Here is a 24,793-nt window from a genome sequence, read left to right as displayed (position 1 = left end):
TTCTATCACTATATGAAAACCATTAGATCTTCTAAGAAAACCAAAGAAGAGCATTACCTTATCTTACCATCTTTTCAAAGTTGGATCATCTTATGATCTCCATGGTTTCTCCTTCCATTGAAAAGGAAACTAAGCTTTTGAATGTTAGAGAATATATTTTATTGCTCAATGGAATTATGGAAAAACCAAATACAACTCTATGCAAAAATACAATGGACAAGATAATATTGATTAAATAATTATTACAACTCAATTGCTCAAAATACAAGTAAATAAAAAGATGTAGAAGAAGAAGATTACAAAGTCAATACTATAACAATGCAAGTAAATAAGAAGAACAAAAGAATGAAAACACAAACTCTCACACAACCAAAGTGTAGAGTAGTGGGGATCACCAACTTGAACAAGGTTCAAGACCTTTGTCCAAAAGCTTATTTCCCCCTATTCTCTAAGCCCTAAGGGATCTCTCTAGGAAATAGCTCTATGGAATTATCAAGCCTTTTGGTGTATTTTTCTGCCAAGTGCTTTGTGGATGAAAAATGGTGTGTCAAACAAGTGAGCATTAGGCTCCTATTTATAGAGTTTGAGATACCCCTTTGAATTTCAAATTCCACCAACCCCCATGGCTGTTACCAATGTTTAATTGGATGTTTTATGGAATTAAAATAGAGATTTGGGAGTTACTTGGCTGTTGGAAACGTTCAAAATTGGATAAAAACCGAAATTCAAAGAAGCTGTCAGCTACTAGGGCCGCGACACTTGTTCCAGGCGCCGCGGCCCTCAGTCAAGATCAGCAACAAATTTTTTTAGTTTTTTCCAAAACGTTCCAATTTATTCCCACTTGATTTTGTAACTTCCATACACAATATGGGAGTTAAAATCACATCTCTATCAGCCATTTCTCATATGGCTTTATAAAATCCAATCTCAAATGTGTAACATATAATATACACATTATTGGGTAATATTTGGGAGTTACAAATTTGTAACTGATTTTGTAACTCCAAAATATGTCACATTTGGACACACACATGAGTCCAATTTTGTGACTCTCAATAATATGTTACAAGGTGTGACAAATCACATTTGTGTGACAAATCACATTTTGTCACATTATTTAATCTAATATTATATTATATGAAATAATATAACAGTTCAAAGGTTAAAATCCTTCTACTCTACCAGCCGATATTATTGCTATATTTCTGGTATTCTTTACAGGGTATTTCGTTACATAATAGAATCCAACCCCTTGCAACTCCCAGGGTCTCCATATATATAGGAGAGGGCACCTGAGAGTTGGTAAGGGGGGTCATCCCGTGACCTTCTTACCCATCATGTCACTTCTGTGACATTCATGATTAATTCCTAAATCTTGACACATGAAGTGTGGTCTAATCAATAGGTAAGGGATAATGGGCCGCACGGCCCAACCCAGTCGTGGGTGCCTGACCACGCACGTTCATGCGGCGTGTTTGAGAATTCAGGGATATATCAGACACGTGATGTCTGACATATGCACGTTTACATTGTGTGGTTGACTTTATAAAGGGTCATAGCTTCCAACTCCAGCCCATGCCTCGAGCTGGATGCCTTCTTGACCCGTGGTCTTCATATTTCTGACTCGGCCCTTGAATAATCTTGATAAACCTTTGGCTACCGCGAGCTAAAGAGGTGGGACATGGTAGCAGCAGCTCCGGCCACGTGGTGTCCATTTGGCTGATATAATTATGCCATATCTCAGCTCGCTAATAGCCCATGGAAAATTAGGGTGTAAATTTGTCCCCCAAGCCTCTGCTCGTGGCACGCGACATCATGTGGGGCCACAGTGGGGGATTTTAGGCTTCTCCATGGACTCTCCATATTCCACCTATTACGCAGGCGCCGAATACGTGGAGCATCGTGGTTGGTGACGGTACGTCTTCCGAGAACCGCATTAAATGGCCTAGCCTATACCCAGCCGTCGCTTCGCCTTTCGAGTGGAGAGCCTCGGATCCCACATCAGGGCAATCCAACGGCCCTCCTCACATGGCCTTTCATGTATATAAAAGGGGTGGCCACCTTACGCATGGGCCACCCGTTTATTTGAAAATTTTCCAAATTTCCCATCTTCTTCTCTTTTCTCACCCTCAAAAAACCCTATTTTTCTCCCGGTTACCGTTCCGAGCATTCCAGAAGATCAGGTGCAAGGGCTCCTTTGAGGTTTTGGTACTAGTTACTCCATCGAGGCCCCAACCCGACGACCCCTTCATCTCCCCCCACAGCAAAACACTTCGTAAGTTTTCTGACTGTGCATGCTTTAAATTTTCTTTTCACTGTAGACTAGGTAAATAGTTACTGTAGCTGCATGCAATATTCTGCTGGTATTTGTGAGTATGGAGGGTGTAGGTTTTATTTTAGGGCATCAATAGAAGTAAACCATTTAGGAGCATGGTTCATAGGGTGCGTTTTCTGGGGGAATTTTCTGGGTAGGATTTTTTTTGGTATGCTTGCTTAAAATATCCAGCATTTTGGGTGCAAAACCGGGTAGCTTAGGGGACACGATTCACAGGTGGTTTTGCACCTCTTGCTTACTGAAACTTTCCTTCCAAGGAAAACTTTTATCCTTACCCTCCTGACACATGAATTCTGAGTAATCGGGGATCTGTTGGGAGCACAGGCGCGTGTTCATAGAACTGCGTGGTCTCACTCTCCACGTGCTGAGCTTACCTTAGCCCATGCAAAGGAAACACCTTTCTTCAGATTCTTTCTTATGTTTAGGTCGCCCTTTCTAAAATTTCTTCTTTTGTTCGCTAGGCGACCAAATGGGACCCAAGAAGAACGCTCCTAAGAAGACCGCAGGCAGCTCGTCCTCCCAACAATCCAAAGGAAAGGAGGTGATGACAGACTCCCCAATCCCCATCTTCGGGCCGGCCGTGTAGCAGGAGCTCGAGGTGGCGCCCGATGCTTTCTTCGAGGCCGAGAGGATCGTCTCGAAGATCACCGACCAGGGGAAAGTGAATAAAATATTCCTTTCCCACAACATCGAGCTAGGGAGGGGCACCCTGATCGCCTGACCTCCCGCAGAAGGTGAGCGGAGCTGCGCGCCGCTTGACGAGGAATATGCGGCTTGGAGTGACGAGCACTTCAAGGCTGGGGCCTTCCTCCTGCTGGACCAATACTTTGCCGACTTCCTTAACTACGTGAAGTTGGCTCCTTTCCAGCTCCCCCCAACTCCTACCGTTTGTTGGCGGGGTTGAGATATCTATTTCTGAAACAGGAGTGGGAGGTCCCCACTCCAGCGGATATCTTGTATTTTTTCTGCCTCAAGGCCAGTCCGGAGCAGCGGGGGCGAGGCGACGGGTTCTACTACTTGACCCGCTTTCCAAACACGGCTGCGATCATCGAGCTTCCCAGCCACCCCAATGACTTCAAAGACCAGTTCTTTATGTCCAAGGGGTTTCGCAACTGTGAACTTCATTACTTCAACCGTCCTCGTAAGTATCTTTTTCTCTTAGTTCATAAGTTAAGTATTGATTAGCTCCCCCTTATCAGTTTCTGACTTAGAACAATTCTGCAGCCATTTTCGCGAGGACAGATAAGTCTGTGATCCTCGGGAGTAAGTACGAGACACTGGCGGGCCTGCCCCCCAGTGAAAAGGACTATCGCCAGCTCATGACAGACGAGACGATGTTGGCATACAAACTGATCTCTCCAGGCCAGACTTTGGCCCTGAGGAGACCCCGGGGGCTTCCCCCAGCACGCGAGATGAGGCCCATCCCTGAGGAGGAGGCCGCGGGGGAAGGAGAGGACGAGGTGCTCCTCGTAAGGACGAGGAGGAAGCGGGCATTGGAGGTCGCCCAAAGAACGGACGAGGAGAGGATCCGGTCCGGAGCAGCCGTAGGTCCCTCTGGGCAAGGTAATCCTTACATGTTCAGGGGCTCAGATAGGGCCACCGCCGACCCTCGGTTAGCTAGGTTTAATCCCAACCAGCCCGTCCAACGCCATCGAAACGACCCAGACCTCGACGTAACCCTACTCCAGTGTGTCGACCAGCTCGTGCTGGATTACGAGAGTAGCCGCCCTAGGGGTACTGTAGTCGTAGACAACATCTTAGCCTTTAGGTCGGCCCTCTTTGAGGAGTATGGGACTAATCTCCGGTCATGGCCCTCTCTTCGGGAGGGTACTGTAGCTCCGGGTCTTAGGCAGTATGTAGAAGAGTCTAGTCCCGAACCAGATTCGGACCCAGAACCTGTTCCAGCTCGCGAAGTCATTGTCTTAGATTCCCCCGCAGGAGCTCCGAAGCCGATGGTCGTGACCATAGAATCCTCTTCTAGCTCGGGGGGTAGGATCCCTTTCAATATATATACTTGAGTTCCGCTTTTTCCCCCTTATTTTTGTTCTTGCATAAATGCTTACTTGTATAGTAATGTTGTCTTTGTTTTGCCAGAGGAAATGTCTCAGCCCGGGAACAAAGACCGGCGAGCTATGTTCACCAGAGGGAACTCTTCTGCTGGGGCCTCTGGGCCCAAAATGAAGAAGCTCTGGGTGGCGAAGAAAGCCGCTGGGACACCATCCAAGTCCCCTGAAAAGGGGAAAGACCAGCCCCCAGCTGCCTAGACCCCAGCTGCCCAGGCCAAGGTACCTCCACCTACTGCCGCAGTGGAGAAGATGCCCCCGCCCCCTCCACGAGCTCCCGCCTTTGTTCGGGATATGGAGGGGGAGCCCGGGATTTTGGCAACCACATCCCCCGATATGCGTATTCTGGTGGACCCCCAGGCCTTGGAGAAAATTCCTGACGTCTTTCGGGGGACGGTGTACGAGACAGCGACCTACACCGTCGACCACTACTACGACGCCACCGAAAGGGACCTGCAGGCGATCAAAACAAGGAGCCCGGAGAGCGTGATGGAATCTTCACTGGGAATGGCTCTAACGGTAAGCTGGCTTTACATTTTGTACTCTTTGGTTATCATTCATCGCACGTTCTTTCTATTTTTTTCTAAGACAGTTGCCTCTTTGCTTTGTAGGGTGCCTTAGCTCTTCACCGGAGCATATCCAGGTCCAAGGCTCGGCTCGAGGACATAAGGGGCGAGCATCAGGCTGTTTTGGCTGCCCAACAGACTACCTTGGCCGCCCTGAAGACTGCCCAAAAGTAGGAACAGGAGGCTAAGGATGCCTTGGCGGCCGCGCTGGCTGAGCTAGACGCATCCCGTCCCAAGCTGCAAGAGGTTGAGGCTAACAAGGCCGCCCTAGCCACTGTAACGGTCGAACTCGAGGAGGCCATGGCTGCCCGGGCCGCTCTAGACTCTGCGAAAACTGAGGCTGCGGAGGCCAAGGCCGCCTTGGCAACGGAGAAGGCAGCTTCCAGCTCCGCCATGGAGGACATGCTATACCACTGCTGGGTTTTCAACCCGGATGGCGACTTCTCCTTTCTAGGAGCGGATGTCTGGGAGCCCCTCCTGGAGGGGTTTAGAGCTCGTCTTCAGCAAGAGGCACCCTCTGAGATCGGGGAGACCTCCACAGCGGCCGAGCAGGAGGGTGAGACGGTGACCTCAACGGAGCAGCCCAGTGGGGCCTAGGGCATTTCTTTTTCGAACACTTTTATTATTATTATTTTTTGTAACTTTTGTATGAGGTTTTTCCACCTCGAGACAATTGGCTTCATCCATTTTTGCTTCTAGACACTTCGGTAATAGTCTTGGTTTGGTTTTCTTTTTGTTGGTGCTATGATTGATGTTTTTATACTTTTCTTAGGAAAAACATGTTAACCAATCTTGACCCAACTTCTAAGATAAGTCCCGGTTGCGTTCCGAACATTGCATTAAAAACTTAGTTCACATTAACTTCTTATTGATATCTCGTGCTTTTTAAGAAAAACAACGATCAATCAATTTGAATTAACTTCTAAGTTTTATGACCTAGTTATGTCCAGGACGTTAGTTTGAAAATTTAGTTCGTGTTAATTCTTGACTAATATCTTGTGCTTTTTAAGAAAAATACCGATTAATCAATTTGAATCAACTTCTAAGTTTTAGGACTTGGTTATGTCCAGGACGTTAGTTTGAAAGCTTAGTTCGTGTTAATTCTTGACTAATATCTTGTGCTTTTTAAGAAAAACACCGATTAATCAATTTGAATCAACTTCTAAGTTTTGAGCCGACCTAGTTATATCCAGGATAGGACTTAGTTCGCGTTAATCCTTTATCAATATCTCGTGTTTTTTAAGAAAAACATCGATCAATCGATTTGAATCAACTTCTAAGCCTTTAAGGCAACCTGGTTATATCCAGGCACCATATGCCCCCCAAGTAACTAGGAAAGGGTCTTTCGTGGTTATTTGAGACTACATCCACAAATATACACAATAATAAACAAAGATTTAATTCTCATTGGTTAAAAAAAAAAGTGGCCTTTAAGCCTTACAAGGGAGCTACTGATAATATTTCTTCAAATGGATGGCGTTCCAAGTTCGTGGGACTGCTTCCCCATTGAGCCGAGCTAATTTGTAAGTTCCTCCCTTAATGACCTCGGTGATTTGATATGGCCCTTCCCAGTTCGGTCCCAATACTCCATCTTTGGGATCCTTACCGGCTAAGAAGACTCTCCTGAGGACCAGGTCGCCAATATTAAAGGCGCATTTTTTGACCTTTGAGTTGAAATAACGGGTGATTTTTTGTTGGTAATGCGCGAGCTGAAGCTGCGAATCTTCTCGTCTTTCATCAATCAGGTCGAGGGACGTGCAAAGTAGTTCGTGGTTGCGGTCCTGGTCATATGCCTGGACTCTATGCAAAGATACCTTAATCTCAACAGGGAGGACTGCCTCACTCCCAAAAGTCAGGGAGAAAGGAGTATGACCCATAGGAGTCTGATGCGAGGTCCGGTATGCCCACAGAACCTGGGGGAGCTGTTCTTGCTATTCCCCCTTGGCTTCGTCTAGTCTCTTCTTAAGGCTCGCCTTTAGCGTCTTATTGACAGCCTCGACCTGGCCATTTGCCTGGGGATAGGCCACAGATGAGAAGCTTTTCACAATTCCGTAATTCGCAAAATTCGGTGAAGAGGTTGCTGTCGAATTGAGTTCCATTGTCGGATACAATTTTCTTGGGCAGCCCAAATCGGCAGATAATGCTCTTGACCACGAAGTCAAGGACTTTCTTGGAAGTTATTGTTGCCAAAGGTTCTGCCTTAGCCCACTTCGTGAAGTAGTCGATAGCCACCATGGCGTAGCGGACCCCGCCTTTTCCCGTAGGGAGGGCGCCAACCAAGTCGATTCCCCAGACCGTAAATGGCCACGGGTACGAGATCGTCTTCAGCTCGACTGGGGGAGCTCGGGCAACTGTGGTGAATCGCTGGCACTTGTCACATTTCTTGACATACGAGATCGAGTCCTTTGACAGAGTGGGCCAGTAATACCCTTGCCTTAAGACTTTTAGGGCCAAGCTTTGCCACCAGTGTGATCCCCGCAAAAGCCCTTGTGCACTTCCTGCAGGATGGCCTTTGCTTCGTCTGGCAAAACACATCGTAGGAGAGGTAGGGAATGCCCACGTCGGTACAGCATCCCATCTACCATCGTATACCTTGGAGCCTGGTACGGTACCCGACGTGCGTCATTACGCCCCTTGGGTAACTTTCCTTTGGTAAGGTACTCGAGGATGGGGGTCATCCAGGTCAGTCTGGCGTCGATCATCTCGACCTCCGCCCCGACCTCTTCTATACTTGGTTTCTCCAGGAACTCTACCGGTACTCACCCCAAAGCCTCCGTCTCCCCGGAGGTTGCGAGCATGGCGAGGGTGTCTGCGTTAGCGTTCTGCTCTCGAGGTATCTACTCGATTGAGCCTCGCTCAAACGCGGACAGTTCGACTTTTACCTTAGCCAGGTACGCAACCATCTTGGCTCCTCGTGCTTGATACTCACTTAGCACCTGGTTTACCACGAGCTGGGAATCGCTGAAGCACTAAACGGAGCTGGCCTTCAGCTCTTGGGCTATCCTTAGCCCGGCCAGCAAAGCTTCGTATTCGGCCTTGTTGTTGGAGGCCTTGAATCCGAATCTCAACGCCGAGTGGAATCTATGCCCTTCTGGGGATATCAAAATGATTCCAGCCCCGGAGCCGTTCTCATTAGATGAGCCATCCACGAAGATCTTCCATGACGCCTGGGTCGAGGTGACCTGGGGTGACCCTTCCACAGGATCCTCCCTGAATCCTATGCACTCCACCACAAAATCGGCCAGGGCCTGACTCTTTATAGCAGTTCAAGGGGTGTTCAAAATCTCGAACTGACTTAGTTCGATGGCCCATTTCAACAGGCGTCCCGGTGCTTCAGGTTTTTGCAAAACTTGCCTTAAAGGTTCATCGATCATGACGTGTATTGAGTGGGACTAGAAATACGGCCTGAGCTTCCGGGAGGCCGTGATAAGACAGAATGCCAACTTTTCCATCAACGGGTATCGGGATTCGGCCCCGAGATGTCTCTTGCTGATGTAGTAGACCGGTTTCTGAACCCGGTCTTCTTCTCGGACCAATACGGCACTAGCTGCATCTTCTGTGACAGCTAGGTAAAGGAAAAGAGGCTCTCTAGCCTTTGGCTTGGACAACACGGGCAGCTCGGCCAGATGTGCCTTCAGGTCGAGGAAAGCACTTTCGCACTCCTCTGTCCATTCAAATTTCTTATTTCCTCGGAGCAGGTTGTAGAACTGCAGGCACTTGTCGGTGGATTTTGAAATAAACCGATTAAGGGCTGCCACCCTTCCTGTCAGGCCTTGAACGTCCTTACATGACCTGGGTGAGGGAAGCTCGAGCAATGACCTGATCTTATTAGGGTTCGCCTCGATACCTCTAGTGTTGACAATGAAACCCAGGAATTTTCCAGACGCGACCCCGAAGGTGCACTTCTGAGGGTTAAGCCTCATGTTGTATTCTCTTAGTATCTTGAAGCATTCTTCCAGGTCGGAAACATGGTTATCGGTAGTCTTTGACTTGGCCAGCATATCATCAACGTACACTTCCATGTTCTTCCCGATCTGGTTGCCAAACATTCTATTCACTAATCTCTGGTATGTAGCACCGGCGTTCTTCAATCCGAACGGCATGACCTTGTAACAATAGACGTTAGTTGGGGTCATGAAACTAGTGTGCTCCTGGTCCGCCGGGTTCATGGCAATCTAATTATAGCCTGAGTACACGTCCATAAAAGACATGAGCTCGTGCCCCGCCGTGGCGTCCACCAATTGGTCGATCCTTGGCAGGGGAAAACAATCTTTGGGGCAGGCTTTATTCAGATCGGAGAAGTCGATGCAGGTCCGCCATTTCCCATTGGGCTTTGGGACCAGCACGAGATTGGCGACCCAAACCAGAAACTTGGCTTCACGGATAAAGTTGCATTTCTTGAGCCGGGCTACTTCTTCTTCTAAGGCCTCAGCCCGAGTTGTTCCCAGGCGCCTCTGTTTCTGGGACTTTGCAGGAACGCTCTTATCCAAATGAAGGGTGTGCATGATGACATTTGGACTGATTCCCACCATGTCCTCGTGTGACCATGCGAACACATCCAGGTTATCCTGCAGAAATTTGATCAGCTCCGCCTTCCTCTTGCCGCAGAGGTTTTTCCCGAGCTTAACCATCCGTGAGGGATTTTTCAGATCGATATTTACTTCCTCGAGTTCTTCAATAGCTTGAAGCTCGAACTTGTCCTCGCCTATTCGGGGGTTAATATCCTCACTTAGGACGATACTTTCCCCCTCGGCGCTTTGAGGTTTTTCAATCTCAGGATTAGGCAAAGGTTCCTGAGATTCCTCTTCTCCACCTTGGATGGCCATTGCTAACTGTCTGAGTTTCAATTTTCCCTTCATGGAAATGCTGTAGCATTCCCTGGAAGCAAGCTGATCGCCACGGACCGTGCATATCCCCGTGGAAGAAGGGAATTTCAGCGCGAGGTGGCGGACGGAGGTGACGGCTTCACAAGCTATAAGCGTAGGTCGACCCAAAATGGCATTGTATGTAGCGGGGCAGTCGATGACCACGAACTCAAGGAGTTTTTAGACTGTCCGAGGTCCCTCTCCTAAGGTGATCACCAGCTCGATCGTCCCTATAGCCGCTGATCCTTCTCCCGAGAAACCATACAACATCATGGAGTTCGCCTTCAGCTCGGCGATAGTCAAACCCATCTTCTCCAGCGTGGACCGGAATAGGAGATTTACCGAGCTCCCATTATCGATCAGCACTCTCCTAACCCTCCAATTAGCGAGTTGCACTGCTATGACCAGGGGGTCGTTATGAGGGAACTGAACGTGGCTAACATCTTCTTCAGTAAAAATGATTAGTTGCCTTTCCAATTGCTGCTGCTTTGGCAGATGCTGCTCGGGGACGAACTCTACTCCATTATGAGCCTTGAGTTCGTTGATGTACCTCTTTTGGGAACCCCTGCTCGTGCCAGCCAAATGAGGACCTCCAGAGATTGTGGATATCTCTCCTCCTACCACTGGAGGAGGGACGTCTTGATTTACCCGAGACCCGGGCTGACTGACAGGGACTTCCGGAGCAGGTCGGCTTGCTGGAACCTTGTTCCGCGCATACTAAGCCAAGGGGCCGGCTCTGATGAGAGTCTCGATCTCATCTTTCAGGTGTCTACAATCATCGGTATTGTGGCCAACGTCGTTGTGGAAACGACAAAACTTGGAGGTGTCTCGCTTCCCCTTCTGGTGCTTTAACGACTCCGGCTTCTTCCAGGGGAGGCGAGCAGAGTTTGCTAGGAAGATGTTCTCCCTAGAGTGGGTGAGCTCCATATAAGTCACGTAGACCGGCTTAAATTTTTCTACAGACTTATTCTTCTTTGGGCCGTGTAACGTCGTTGTGGAAACGGCAAAACTTGGAGGTGTCTCGCTTCCCATTCTGGTGCTTTAACGGCTCCGGCTTCTTCCAGGGGAGGCGAGCAAAGTTTGCTAGGAAGATATTCTCCCTAGAGTGGGTGAGCTCCGTATAAGTCGCGTAGACCGGCTTAAATTTTTCTACGGACTTATTCTTCTTTGGGCCGTGCTGGTTGCCCTCGTCGTTCCCCTTTCTCTTGCCTCCACCAAACTAGTTATTCTATGTAACATTCTGGGTCGCTGTCACGACCTCCGTTCCCACTCCAGCAGGCTGCTCAGGGAGCTGGCTGGTTCCTGTAGCTGAGGCTTGGGCCTCCTCCAAGTTGATCCAGCCATGAGCCCTATTTAGGAATTCATTTACTGAGTTGACTCCCTTCCTTTGTATTTCATTCCAGAGTCCCCCTCCGATGAGGATCCCAGTCCTCAAAGCCATGAGCTTGGAGCTGTCATCTGCATCTCTGGCCCGAGCAGCGACGTTCGCGAACCTGCTTAGGTAAGCCTTCAAAGGCTTGTCGGGTTGTTGCCTCACGTTAGCCAGGGAGTCGGCCTAGACGCGGGCAGCCTGGGAGGCTCGAAATGCTCTTTTGAAGTCAGCAGAAAAAGTTTTCCAAGAGCTGATTGACTGCTTCTTGTTTTGTTTGAACCACTGTCTGGCCGACCCAGTCAGTGTGGAGGGAAATATTAAACACCTTAGCTCGGGGCCAATGTTGTGGGCCATCATCAGGGTATTGAACATACCCAGATGATCTGACGGATCTCCGTCTCCGTTGAATTTGGACAGGTGCGGCATACAGAAACTGGGCGGGTATGCTGTTGCGGCTATACTGGGGGCGAAGAGCTCAAGCTCGTCCCCTGAATCATATTCGTCTTTTTCTTTCTCCGATAGGAGCTTCCTCAATAGTTCCTCTATCTGAGCCAGACGCTCAAGGGTTTTGTCCTGATCTCCTTGGTTATTCCGGGGCTGTTCAACAGCTCCGGATCCATTGTATACGTTTGGTGGGTTATTGCCCCTCCTATCTTGAGATAGGTTATTTGGGAGATTCCCACCATTACGTACCTCAGACAGGTCTCCCCCTGAGCGAGCATGGCTGCCACCTCCTTCTGGGTCCCCCCTATGAGAGTTAAGGCGATCTCTTAGGTCGCCCCTCGGGGTGGCTTGAGGACTTTGCACCGAGCTTAGGCGTTGGCGCAGGTCTCCACCAGAAAGGTCACTTCGGCGACTTCCGGTCCAATAGCTCCCGTTAGAGAAGCTCGGAGCCCGCCTCTGGGGGTGAGGATCCGGGCTTCCTTGGGGCCCCCTGCCACGATGGGAAGGTCCTGCGGATGGCGGGTTTCTCCTGCTGCTCCCATAAGCTGGAATATCTCGGATAGGCCGAGGAGGAGACGGATATCTTATTGGTGAAGGAGGATGTTTGACCGGGGATGCAATCCTAGTTCCGTCAGGGCGGATCAGGTTAGGTGGGGGCCTTTCGGCCCTGCCAACTTGCAGGCCTTGCGCTTGGCGATCTGGACGGGGCACAGGATGGCTGCCCGGGATGGGCTGTCGCTGTGAGCCCTCCTCGGATCTCCTTCTAGAATTCCCTCGAGCCCTCCTGGGCGCACTTGAGGCTGGCTGTGAGCTGGGAGTTGAAGTTCGGACCGAGCGGCTATACTGTTGTTCGGCCCTGGGTAGTTCTTCGAAGTTTGCCTCTCGGCGGTGCGATGAGGGAGTAGAGTTGGGTGTCAGAGGTCTGGCCGAGCGGCTAGGCCTGGGCCGACTACCCCGGCGGGACTTATGAGTCTCGCCTTGCCTCTTTCCGACGTTAGCGTCGGTTGTAAGAAGGGGTAGTCGGGCCAACACCTCCTTAATCTGCTGACTAGCTTTCGCCAGCTGACTCCTCAGCTGAGCATTCTCCATCTCTATCGCCGTGTAAAAATCCGGGTTTGGATTAGGTGGTCGGGGTGCCGAACTTTCAGTGTCATCCTGGAATATTGGCTGCTTGCCCGGCCACTGCTGAACTTCGAGGTTTTGCTCACCGGAGATGGTGGCATGATGGGCCTCCTGCCCATCATGTTGTTCCGCCTCGTTACCGTGTCTTGATCGAGTGGTCACCATAGTTGGATGTTTGCGATAGCACCAATCTAACTAGCTCTCAATGAAAGCACCAAACTGTTGACGCGGTTCTTCGCCAACAGGTAATTAAGAAAATATGAGAAAGGGATTAGTGCTGAATAATGAACCGAAACGAATGAATGATCTTAAAATGGACTGATGACACAAATACGTTTTTAGGTGGTTCAAAGGTTAAAATCCTTCTACTCCACCAGCCAATATTATTGCTATATTTCTGGTATTCTTTACAGGGTATTTTGTTACATAATAGAATCCAATCCCTTGCAACTCCCAGGGTCTCCATATATATAGGAGAGGGCACCTGAGAGTTGGTAAGGGGGATCATCCCGTGACCTTCTTACCCATCATGTCACTTCTGTGACATTCATGATTAATCTTAAATCTTGACACATGAAGTGTGGTCTAATCAATAGGTAAGGGGGATAATGGGCCGCACGGCCCAACCCAGTCGTGGGTGCCTGACCACGCACGTTCATGCGGCGTGTCCGAGAATTCAGGGATATATCAGACACGTGATGTCTGACATATGCACGTTTACATTGTGTGGTTGACTTTATAAAGGGTCATAGCTTCCAACTCCAGCCCGTGCCTCGAGCTGGATGCCTTCTTGACCCGTGGTCTTCATATTTCTGACTCGGCCCTTGAATAATCTTGATAAACCTTTGGCTACCTCGAGCTAAAGAGGTAGGACCTGGCAGCAGCAACTCCGGCCACGTGGTTGATATAATTATGCCATATCTCAGCTCGCTAATAGCCCATGGAAAATTAGGGCGTACAAGTCTTATTTATGTATTGTGAAAATACAAACTGAATCAAGAAGTATTCTGTTACAAAATTACAAACTATGACAACAGATTACAACAGATTATAACAGCTAATACACTTGACTAATAAAGAAAATGTACAACTAACTAAATTTACTAACACCTAATATATCATATGTATTATTATCCCTCCTCAAACGAAAAGGGGTATGAACCACATTGAGTTTGGATTTGATATACACAAAACGATGAGATTTGGTGAGAATATATGCAGCTTGGTCCAAGGAAGGTACATAGCGCACAAACAACTCTTTTGCAAGCAATTGATCTCTAACAAAATGCAAATCTATTTCAATGTGTTTACATCTAGCATGGAAGACTGGGTTGGCAGCTAAAGCAGCAGCTCCCTGATTGTCAACCCAAACAACATGAAGCTCAGTAAGAAGAGAAACAAGCCATTTGATCTCAGCAGCCGCATTAGCCAAAGCACGAAATTCACTCTCAGTACTGCTTCGTGCTACAACTTGTTGTTTCTTGGCAGACCACGAAATTAAGTTGCCACCTAGAAATATAACATAACCACCAGTGGACCTTCTATCATCAAGGCAACTAGCCCAATCTGCATCAATATACCCATGAAGACTTAGAACAGTAGCTGGTTTAAGGAACAATCCCTCAGAAATGGTACCCTTTAAATATCTAAGTAATCGCTTGCAAGCCTCCCAATGAGTGACAGTTGGAGCGTGAACAAATTGACTTAGTTTGTTCACTATGAAAGCAACATTAGGGCGTGTCAAAGTTAGATATTGAAGGGCTCCCAAAGTACTTCTATAGAGAGTAACATCACTGAATGGTGCACCAGATGTGAGGGACAATTTGTGAGAGGAACTAGTGGGACTAGGACAAGGTTTAGCTCCCTCAAGATGTAGCTTAACCAACAGGTCAGTAATGTACTTGGTCTGAGAGAGATACATTCCTATTGAATTTCTATGAACTTCAACACCAAGAAAATAGTGTAAGGAGCCAAGATCTTTGAGCTGAAAACTGGCATTAAGATCAGAAGTGAACTGGCATTAAGATCAGAAGTGAGCTTTCCAATAAGAGTGGTGTTAGGCCCTGTAACAAGTATATCATCTACATAAACTAGTAAAAGTACTAGTGTAGATCTAGAACCATAGACATAGAGTGACGTATCAGACCTTGATGCAGTGAAACCCCAGTTAAGCAATGTGGTCTTCAGCTTCTCATTCCAAGCCTGTGGTGTTTGTTTAAGACCATACAATGCTTTATTCAATTTACATACATAGCTCGGTTTGTCTTGATCAACAAATCCTTGGGGTTGTTGCATATACACAACTTCATTTAAGGTGACATTTAGGAAAGCATTAGTGACATCTAATTGCTTGACATCCCACTGAGAAGAGATAGCTAGAGTAAGAACTGTTCGAACAATTGCTGGCTTCACAACAGGACTGAAAGTTTCTTCATAATCTATGCCGACTCTTGAAGATACCCTTTAGCCATAAGCCTCAATTTGAACTTTTCCAATGTGCCATCTGCTTTGAGTTTCACTCTAAACACCCATTTGTTACCTATAAGATGCATAATGGGATCATAAGAAACCAAAGTCCATGTACCTTGATTGATGAAAGCATCAAAATCTTCTTGCATGGAAGCAACCCATTGAGGATTTTTCAAGGCAACCCGAGTACAAGAGGGTTCAGTGGGCAACAAAGCTTCTTGAAGTGGATGGTTAGTAGCAAGATATGCTTTTGGTTTGTAAATACCAAGTTGAGACCGAGTAACCATCTTGTGAACTCTAGGTGGATAAGCAGGTGGTGGTGGTATAGAGGAGACAGCAGGAACAACTGTAGAATAAGAAGGTTGCTCAGTTGAAGGCAGCTGAGATGACACAGCAGTAGCTAAAGATGATGGTGCAGGAACAAGTGGAGATGTAGATTGTGTAGGAACAATCGGAGGTGTATCAACTCGGCTTGTTGGCATAACAGAAGAGACAACATGAGTATGTGAAATAGGTGCAGTAGAAAATTGAGCAGTAGGAAAAATGCTAGAAGTAGAATGAGTTACATGATTATTAGTTGATGAAGATGGAACTGAAAATTGAGTCTCATTAAAGATGCCATTTCTAGCAATAAAAATTCTTCCTGCTTTATTTTCACACAAATATCCCTTATGCATAGGAGAGTAGCCCAAAAGATACACGGTTCAGATCTAAAGCTGAGCTTGTGAGTATTATACGGTCTCAAATGAGGGTAGCAAATGCATCCAAATGTCTTCAAGAAATTGTAATCTGGTGCTTCACCAAAGAGACACTCATAAGGACTAATATCATCAACTACTGGAGTAGGCAATCTGTTGATAGAATATACAACACATTGAAAAGCATGCCACCAATAAGACATGTCAAGACCAAATTTTGCAAGCAATGTCAAACCAGTTTCTGTGATATGCCTGTGTTTGCGCTTAGTCCTTCCATTTTGCTCATGAGTATGGGGACAAGGATGCTAAGAACAAATACCTTGATCCCTTAAATATCTCTCAAAAATTCTGTATTCTCAACCCCAATCTTCATGGACACACTTGATGGGTAAATTAAATTGCTTTTCAACTAAGCTCTTGACTCTTATGAACACTTCAAATGCCTGAAACTTAAGTGCTAGTTGGAAAATCCAAGTAAATCTACTATAATCATCTATAAAGTGCACATGGTATTTATACCCATCCTTAGAAGTAATATGAGCAGGTCCCAAAAGATCAGTACGAATAAGTTAAGTTCTAAGGGTTGATTTGCTCGACTAGATGATAAGGAAAATGGCAGTTTATGACTCTGCCCTTTTTGACATGCTTCACAAAAAGCAAGTGATTTGAGAGACCTCGAATGTGGAATTTCAAGTAAAATTTTACTTAGAACTCTAGATGAGGGATGACCAAGTTTGCAATGCCACACATTAATATTAGTTGAAACAGTAGTAGTAAAAGTTTCAAGAGTAGAGTTAATACTGAACTGAGAAACATAATCTTTATTGATTAAATGTTGAGTACAAGAGGAAAATACAGGAATCTGTATTACACTTAAGAGGACAACATTTTTTACTAGAAGGTTGAGTGAATGAAGATAGGTCCAAAGTGGTGGCTAAATGGCATTGCAGACTATTGTTTGAGCAGCTTTGGGATTCATCACCAAGCATGTAGAGTCCATTTTTAACTCTCCCTTTGAGCAAGACACTCCCTGTTTGCTTGTCCTTGATAAAACAGCATGATTTATAAAGTTCAAGAAACACATCATTATCCTTAGTCAATTTGGAAATACTAACAAGATTTTTAGTAATGGCAGGGACATGCAAAATTGGATTTAAAAATAATGGATTCTTGGAAGAGGAAGGAAGAGTAGCTTGACCAATATGAGATATCAAGAGTTTTTTTACCATTCCCCACTGCTAGAGATTCAGTACCAGAATAAGATTGAGCAGTATCCAAATTGTCCATTCCAAATGCCACATGATTCGTAGCCTCAGTATCAGCATACCATATGGAGTCATCTCCAAAATCAGGAACTGTAGAAGTTGTGTAAGCTTGAGGATCATGTTCAGCAATGTATGCATGAGGCTGAGAGGGTGGAGCCTTTGGTGTGATGAAATTTTTTTCAAAACGATAATGACAAATAGCAGCTGTATGACCAATTTTTAGGCAAACTTGACACACTGGTCGAGAAACAGAGGAAGATTGACCACAGTTGAACATTCTTGGACCATTTCTTGATGATGAGTCATAAGAGGAGCAACGATTGTTCGAAAAAGGAGGTCTGTAAGGAGCAACATAAGATTTTCTTGATGATCCAATAGTGAGGTTAGCAAACATCTTTGCTGTGATGTCGGATAAACTATGATGGCGCTCCAATCTGCATTCATGAGCCATCAAGAGAGCCTGAATTTCCTCAAGAGTCTTTGACTGGTTGTTAGAAGTGATCCCGGACACACCAGGATCATACTCAGGACTAAGTCCATTGAGTAACTGAAGCTCAATATCATCATCATTAACAACATACCCAGCAATAGCCAAATTGTCACAAAGATTCTTGATTTTTTTCAACATAATCACAAATAGAAGATTACCTTTCTAAATGTTAGACAATTGACCTTTAAGTTGGAGAAGTCGAGCTTTGGACTGGTTGGAGAAACATTGCTCAAGAGACTGCCAGAGAGAGAAGGAAGTCGAGTGGAAAGCAGCTGAAGCCAAGACAACTTCGGACATCGACGATCGAAGCCAGGACAATAGAAGTTGATCTTTGTGTTTCCATTGACTGTACGCAGTATTCAATTCACCAGAGACCAAGAACTGGGGAGGTTTAACATCAGAAAATAGTAGATCATCAAGGTCATGACCTATAACAGTAGGAACAACTTGGGACTTCCATGCCAAGAAGTTGAGACGATCAAGCTTGATTGTAAGAGAAGAAGAAAAGGAATTCGAGAAAGGATTCCATGGTAACGCCGGAAAAGTTGCAGGAGCCGGAGCAGGGGTCACCGAAGTAGCCGTCGTCGTCCGCGGTGGGAGTTCAGGAGCATCCGTTTCAGAAGTAGGTTCAGAGGAAGAGTCCGCCATTGACGTTAGTCAGAAGCTCTGATACCATAAAGCACTTTGTTTAGCAAGAAGCTTCTCAATAAACTTTAGAAAAGATTGACAAGAATAGCTTGGAAAACCTTAGTTGTAAAACTGAGGTGTTAGTCTTTTTTGTATACTATGAAAATACAAACTGAATCAAGAAGTATTCTGTTACAAAATTACAAACTGTGACAACTGATTATAACAGCTAATACACTTGACTAATAAAGAAAATGTACAACTAACTGAATTTACTAACATCTAATATATCATCTGTATTATTAGATAAAATGACTATTACATTTGAAAATGGAAAGAAAGATCATTTTGATTTTTTTATTCATGTTAATTTTGATTCCATTTCATTCTTATTCTTATTTTTTTTCTCATTCTTATTTATATTCCTCCATTTTCATTACATCCTATCAAACGTCACCTAAATTTCCTCCAACAAATATGCAATAAACAAAATTATACCTTCTATAAATCACAGCACTAACCCAATTAGCATCTATGCATCCCTCCAATTGATCAATAGTAGCATTTTTCTTGGAGTGCTCATAATCATGAATACTACATCAAAGTGTTCTTCACTGGGAACATACATAAGCTAACTCACAACACTAACTGTAATGCTTGGATGTGTTTGTGAGAGATAAATGAGTTTTCCTACAACTCATTGATATTAGTCCAAATTGACAATATCATTAGATTTTGCATGAAGAAACTTTATGTTAGGTTCTATATGTGTCTTTGCTGCTTTACAGTAGAGTAAACCAATCTCCTTTAGTAGATTAAGGACAAATTTGTATTGAAAAACAAAAATTTCTTTTAAAGACCTTGCAAACTCCATTAGAAAAAAAGCATTTCAAAGTGGCAAAGTCTTTAATTTCATAAATTTAGCAAGTAATATCTTCAATATGTTGAGTTCAACCCGATCACTTTCTGTTAATATTATATTTAATATATACTAGGGTGTTTGTTTTGAGTAGTTGAGTTGCCTTAGAAAGTGTAGAGAGACTTAGGATTGTGGTAATATTAAACTCTTGTGTACAAAATTGTTCACTCTACCCTTGAAATACATGTGAGGCTCACACAAATTATTAACTTTATCCCTTTAAAATTTGAACCAAACCTAGGAAGAGATTTAGATTCTTATTCTCACATTTACTTTACCCCATACCAAACACCTCATAAGAATTATGACTTTACCTTCATCTCATTTTTTGAAGAGCATAGTATGATCAACCTGTGAACCATTTCTTTATTATATTCCCAAAGTGCTTAAACTAAGCTCTTGAAAATTATTTGAGTCCATAAAGATTTTTTTTCTTTCTAATATGCTTATTACTCTTAAATATTCTCCTATCAACCAAGCAGAGGATCCTAAATTTTTTTCCTCGAATTTTCCATTTAATAAAGTATTTTTAATATCTAATGTAGTGGCCCGTTATAATGTATAACAAAACAAAGAAGAAGCAGGGCCTAGAATATAGGTCTAAGAAAAAATAAAATTATGGGCCTAAACAATGTCCATCCAATGAGGCTCTATCTTTATCTTCAAAACCATTTTTCCTTTATTTTTAACTAAAAATCTATCTCCCACCAAGTTTCAAATTCATTTTTATCACGAAGGAAAACACTATTTGTCTTCAATAATGAATACATTACTATTAATTTAAAGTCAAAATTAAATATCTAAATTAGCCTTGATAATTTTCTTTAAATACAAATATATCCTCATATATAATATTATAAGTTTTAATTATTTATTTTTTTTATTTTTATTATATTTCATTTATAAAATTTAAATTTATGTTATACTAATAATTAAAATAAAAAAATATACAACACAAAAATTAATAATAAAAATAAAAAAACCAATAACATTATCAAATTTAAAATTACAAAAGTTAAATTACTAAATTAAATCAATAACAATTAAAAAAACCAACAACAACAATTGTTACTAAAATTTATTGATGATTAAAAAGAATAAAAGTAGAATATTGATGATCAATATTTATTTATTAATTAAATTATTTATTGATGATTAAAAAGAATAAAAGTAGATTATTATTTTTTAAAGTAATATTTGAAGTAGTGATTGAAGATGAAATAATAATTTGAAGTGAAAAATATGATAAAATGAAGATAAAGTTGACTTAAAATAAAGTTGTGGTTGGAGATGGCCTAAGAACGATATTAAGAAGAAAGCGAATAGAATTTATTAGCCACTTGTGCAAAAAAAATTTAATAGTCAATTCCATAAGTACACCACAAGCCTCGTCTTTCTTTCCATATTTTTTTGAAGGTCAATATTCCAAGTGCTAGTATTTTGTAGTGTTGAGATTTGTTAAATATAATAGTTAAGTTGTTTACACAATGTAGTGCAAAATATTTAACAGTTTTTTCACTTAAGTTGAAGTAAAAATATGAGATCAATAATGATAAATGCACCAAAATTATGTACCAAAACAATACATCAATTGACATGACATTGTTTTTTAAAACAGTCGGTCCTGACTAAAATAAATATGATTGGCTAAAAGGATCTACCACGTCAGTTGGTGTAATATTTTGGTGCACATATCATTACTCTATATAGGGGTGTTCGTGGTGCGGGTGGTTTAATTTTTCTCTAATTTTTTGGACCGCACTGCATATGCGGTTTGAACAATTTTACAAACCGCAACCCGCACCGTATAGACCTCAAACCGCATAAACCGCACTGCAAAAATACAATGCGGTGTGGGCGGTTTATGCCTATCTCCAAATAATTTAACAATTAAATATTATAATTAAGAAAGATTCATAATAATTCTCATAACCATAGAGTGTTTAACAAAATAATTAAATGGACAACAAGCTAATAAATTTTAAGCAAAACAATAAAAATATAACAAACTAATAACAAAGAAAAAATGTAATATAAAAGTAAATATTATTTTAATTAAGGAGGAATATCTTTAGATTGAAGTAGAATATGTGTTAGCATCTTATGAAACATTATATATTTTTTTTTCTAGATATTGTGTATATTATGTTATACTACATAAATATTTATGCATTAACTTTAAATGTAGTAAAATTGAAAAAAATAATATAAAAAGTTAATATATATAATGATGCGGTGCGGTGTGGTTTGAACCGCATTTATAAAATTTAAAACCACAAACCGCACTGCGAAGGATTCTAAACCGCAAATTGTGGTGCGGTGTACGCAATTTGTGCGGTGTGGGCGGTTTTATGAACACCCCTACTCATATAAGATTTTGTAATGAGCGTCTTTAATTGACTTTTGTGGGGCTAAAGTGATACAATGAGTTATCTAAGAATGTCCAAAATGTTTGGGAGCATTAGAAGGTATTTAATGTCACTTTTAAAAAGTTAGATCTGCTTACATGGCGTTATATTGCCTAAAGCAAAGATTCTTGAATGACGTCTAGAATTTATAACATTGAATTATTTCTATTACTCATTATTGGTTAATTGATTTAAAAAGTGTAAAGCCAAAATTTCCAACATTTTCAAAGCTGACTATTTCTAATTTGGATCACCTAATACTTCCTAAATAGTTTTTGGTATAAACAAGTAGGACATATTAGAAGTAAAAGATTAATGTTTATTGGATCATTTGTGGTAAGATAGATATCTAGCAATATGATGTATGGGACAAGTTTTATTTCCTTTTCTAAGTCTATAGGTAGGTTCAAATCTAGAAAAATATTGCTTAGCTTAACAAAAAAAAGTTAGTGAAAGAGTATCAATACAACTAAGATTTCTTCATTCATTTGTCATCATTTATCTTATTTGAAACAAATTTCTCAATCACCAATACCCTAGAAAAGCAATAAACTTGCCTTATTGTGTAATATGTAACGTAGGTACAAGTCTCAACGTTTTCTCTTCTTGGAATTTGACATCTAAATTTGTAATTTTTTCTGAAGAGCCATATGTATTTATACACGTGCCAACTGAGCAGACCTGAAAAAGACATACAGACATACCACAAAGAAAGCACGATTTCCCTCGACGGCGTCGTTTTCTCTCCACAAACAAAGCATATGTAATGTAACCCGGTGGAGGAGCATCTATAGGAGACGGAGTTGGCATCTGGAGCTGGTGTGGAAGAGTTTTGATCAACCACATGACTTTTATATTATCAATATACAAGAATATCAGAATTATATTATTTTTAATTTATATGAAAAAATTTATTAAAAACAAAACTAAAGTATGAAAAACATAATTAATAGCTAACAAAAATATATAAATGCCACATTTTTTATCATAGTTATATTTTATTTGATTTTGAATGAGATTTTATTTTATTTTATTTTTATTTTTTCCTCCATGTTTTAATTATTTTTTCAGTTTTTTTTTTCTTACTTATTTTTTCTACCAATTTTTTTTTTTATCATTTTTTTCTTTCTATTTTTCTATTCTTCTTATTCTTTTCATTTTTATTCATTTATCTATTTTTTTTTATTTCATTTGTATTGTTTTGTTTTTTTTGTTCATATTTTTTAAGTTTTCTTTCTTTCTTTGTTGTCTTTTTTTCATTTTTTCCTTTTATTTTTTCTTTATTTTTGTATTTATTATTTTCTCCTTCCATTTTTTTTTCTTCTTCCATTTTTTTTCTACCAATTTTTTCATTTATATATATATATTTTTTTCCATTTTCCATTATTTTTTTTCAACTTCTTTTCATTTTTATTCATTCATCTATTTTTTCTCTTTCATCATTTCTTTTGTTTTGTTTTGTTTTTTATTTTCATATTTTATTAGTTTTATTTCCTAAGTTTTTTTCTTTCTTTCTTTTTTCTTCCTTTTTTGTACTTATTCTTTTCTCATTTCATTTTTTTTATTTTTTCACATATTTTAACATTACATAATTGTTTTACTATTTTATTTATTTATTATCTTTTATTATTGTAATTTTTTTTATAGTTTTTTCCACTATATGTAAAAAAATTCAAATCAATTTTTTTTAGCATTTTCTTTTTACTGTAACCCTTATAGGAACACCAAAATTTGGAAAGAAAACTAATAAAATTATGAAAACGTGAATGCGTAACTAGTTACCTTGATGTGGACATTCAAATCTAGAAAAAAAATTATATGAAGAAGATGGGAGAGAAGGGAAAGGGTGTGGATCTTATTTTTTTTTCTATCTTCAGATTTGTGGAAACTGGTTACCTTCTCGTTCTTTGTGTGTATATTTATGGGGGTAACTGGTTACATTCACATTCTTTATGTATATATTTCTAGGGGTAACTGGTTATCTTCACATTATGATGCGTGTGTATATTTCTGGGTTCTTTATGGTAACTGGTTACATAGGTTACTAAAATCATAATTACTTATTCCTTTTTTAATGAACTATTCTTCCTCTTTTTCATTCAAATTTGATATTTATTTTCATATTTAATATGAGTAACCCGTCACCACTCTTATGGCAACTGGTTACCCCTCTTATGGCAGAGGTTACTCCTCTCAGGGTAACTGGTTACTTCTCCTGGTACATGATATTTAACCTAGCTCTAGGATTTTTTTTTTACATAATTGTCAAAGATCAATCAAGTAACTGGTTACCTTACTCAGGATTTGAAAAAATAAACTTACAATATAAAAATAAGGAAAAAATATTTATAATAAACACAATTCATATCACAAAAAAAAAGAAAAAAAATTTGCAAAACAACCAAAGAAAAATTTAATATAAAATTAGTTATATAGAAATAATATAAAAAAATAAGCTAAAAAATAATAATCAAATTACAAACATACTCTTCCAAATTAATAAAAATTGATTAATAGTAAAACTATGCCATAAACCAACTTTTATAAAAAAATATATGGGAAAATAAACCCATAAAAGTAAAAAATCTTAAAAAAAAGCCATAGGTTGATTTTTTTTTTTAAAAAAAACCATATTTTTCACACTCTATTAAAAATCTCATGTAAAATGTAATTTCCTCTATGTTTAAAACTAAAATATGGGCCACCTTAGATCAAAGCCCATTGGATTATAGGATTTGGGCTTATGAAAATGGTAGTTTACATAAATATGGGAAAAATATATATAGTTTCTAAATTTATGGGAAAAAAATAATTATACAAAATATGGTAAGTTTTGGAAAAAAAAATTTAAAATATGGTAAATAAATTACCATAAACTTAATTACACAACTCTCTCTTATTTTCTCTTCTCTCCCTCACGATCTCTCTCTCTCTTCTCATTTTTTTCTTTCTCCTCCCCCATTGAGTGTTCATCTCAAATATCTTCTGGCGATGCCACCTCTGTCGCTGCCTCCGACGACGACGATGACGATGACGACCTGATTCTTCTTCTTTTGTTTTTCTTCTTCTTCTTTTTCTTTCTTCAAATCTAGTTTTATTTTCTTCTTCTTTTTCACATCTGATTTTGAACTTCATATTTGATTTTTCTGG

This window comes from Humulus lupulus, chromosome 4, assembly GCF_963169125.1.
Source record: "Humulus lupulus chromosome 4, drHumLupu1.1, whole genome shotgun sequence".
In the NCBI taxonomy this organism is placed as follows: Eukaryota; Viridiplantae; Streptophyta; class Magnoliopsida; order Rosales; family Cannabaceae; genus Humulus; species Humulus lupulus.
This window is presented reverse-complemented; position numbering follows the sequence as displayed.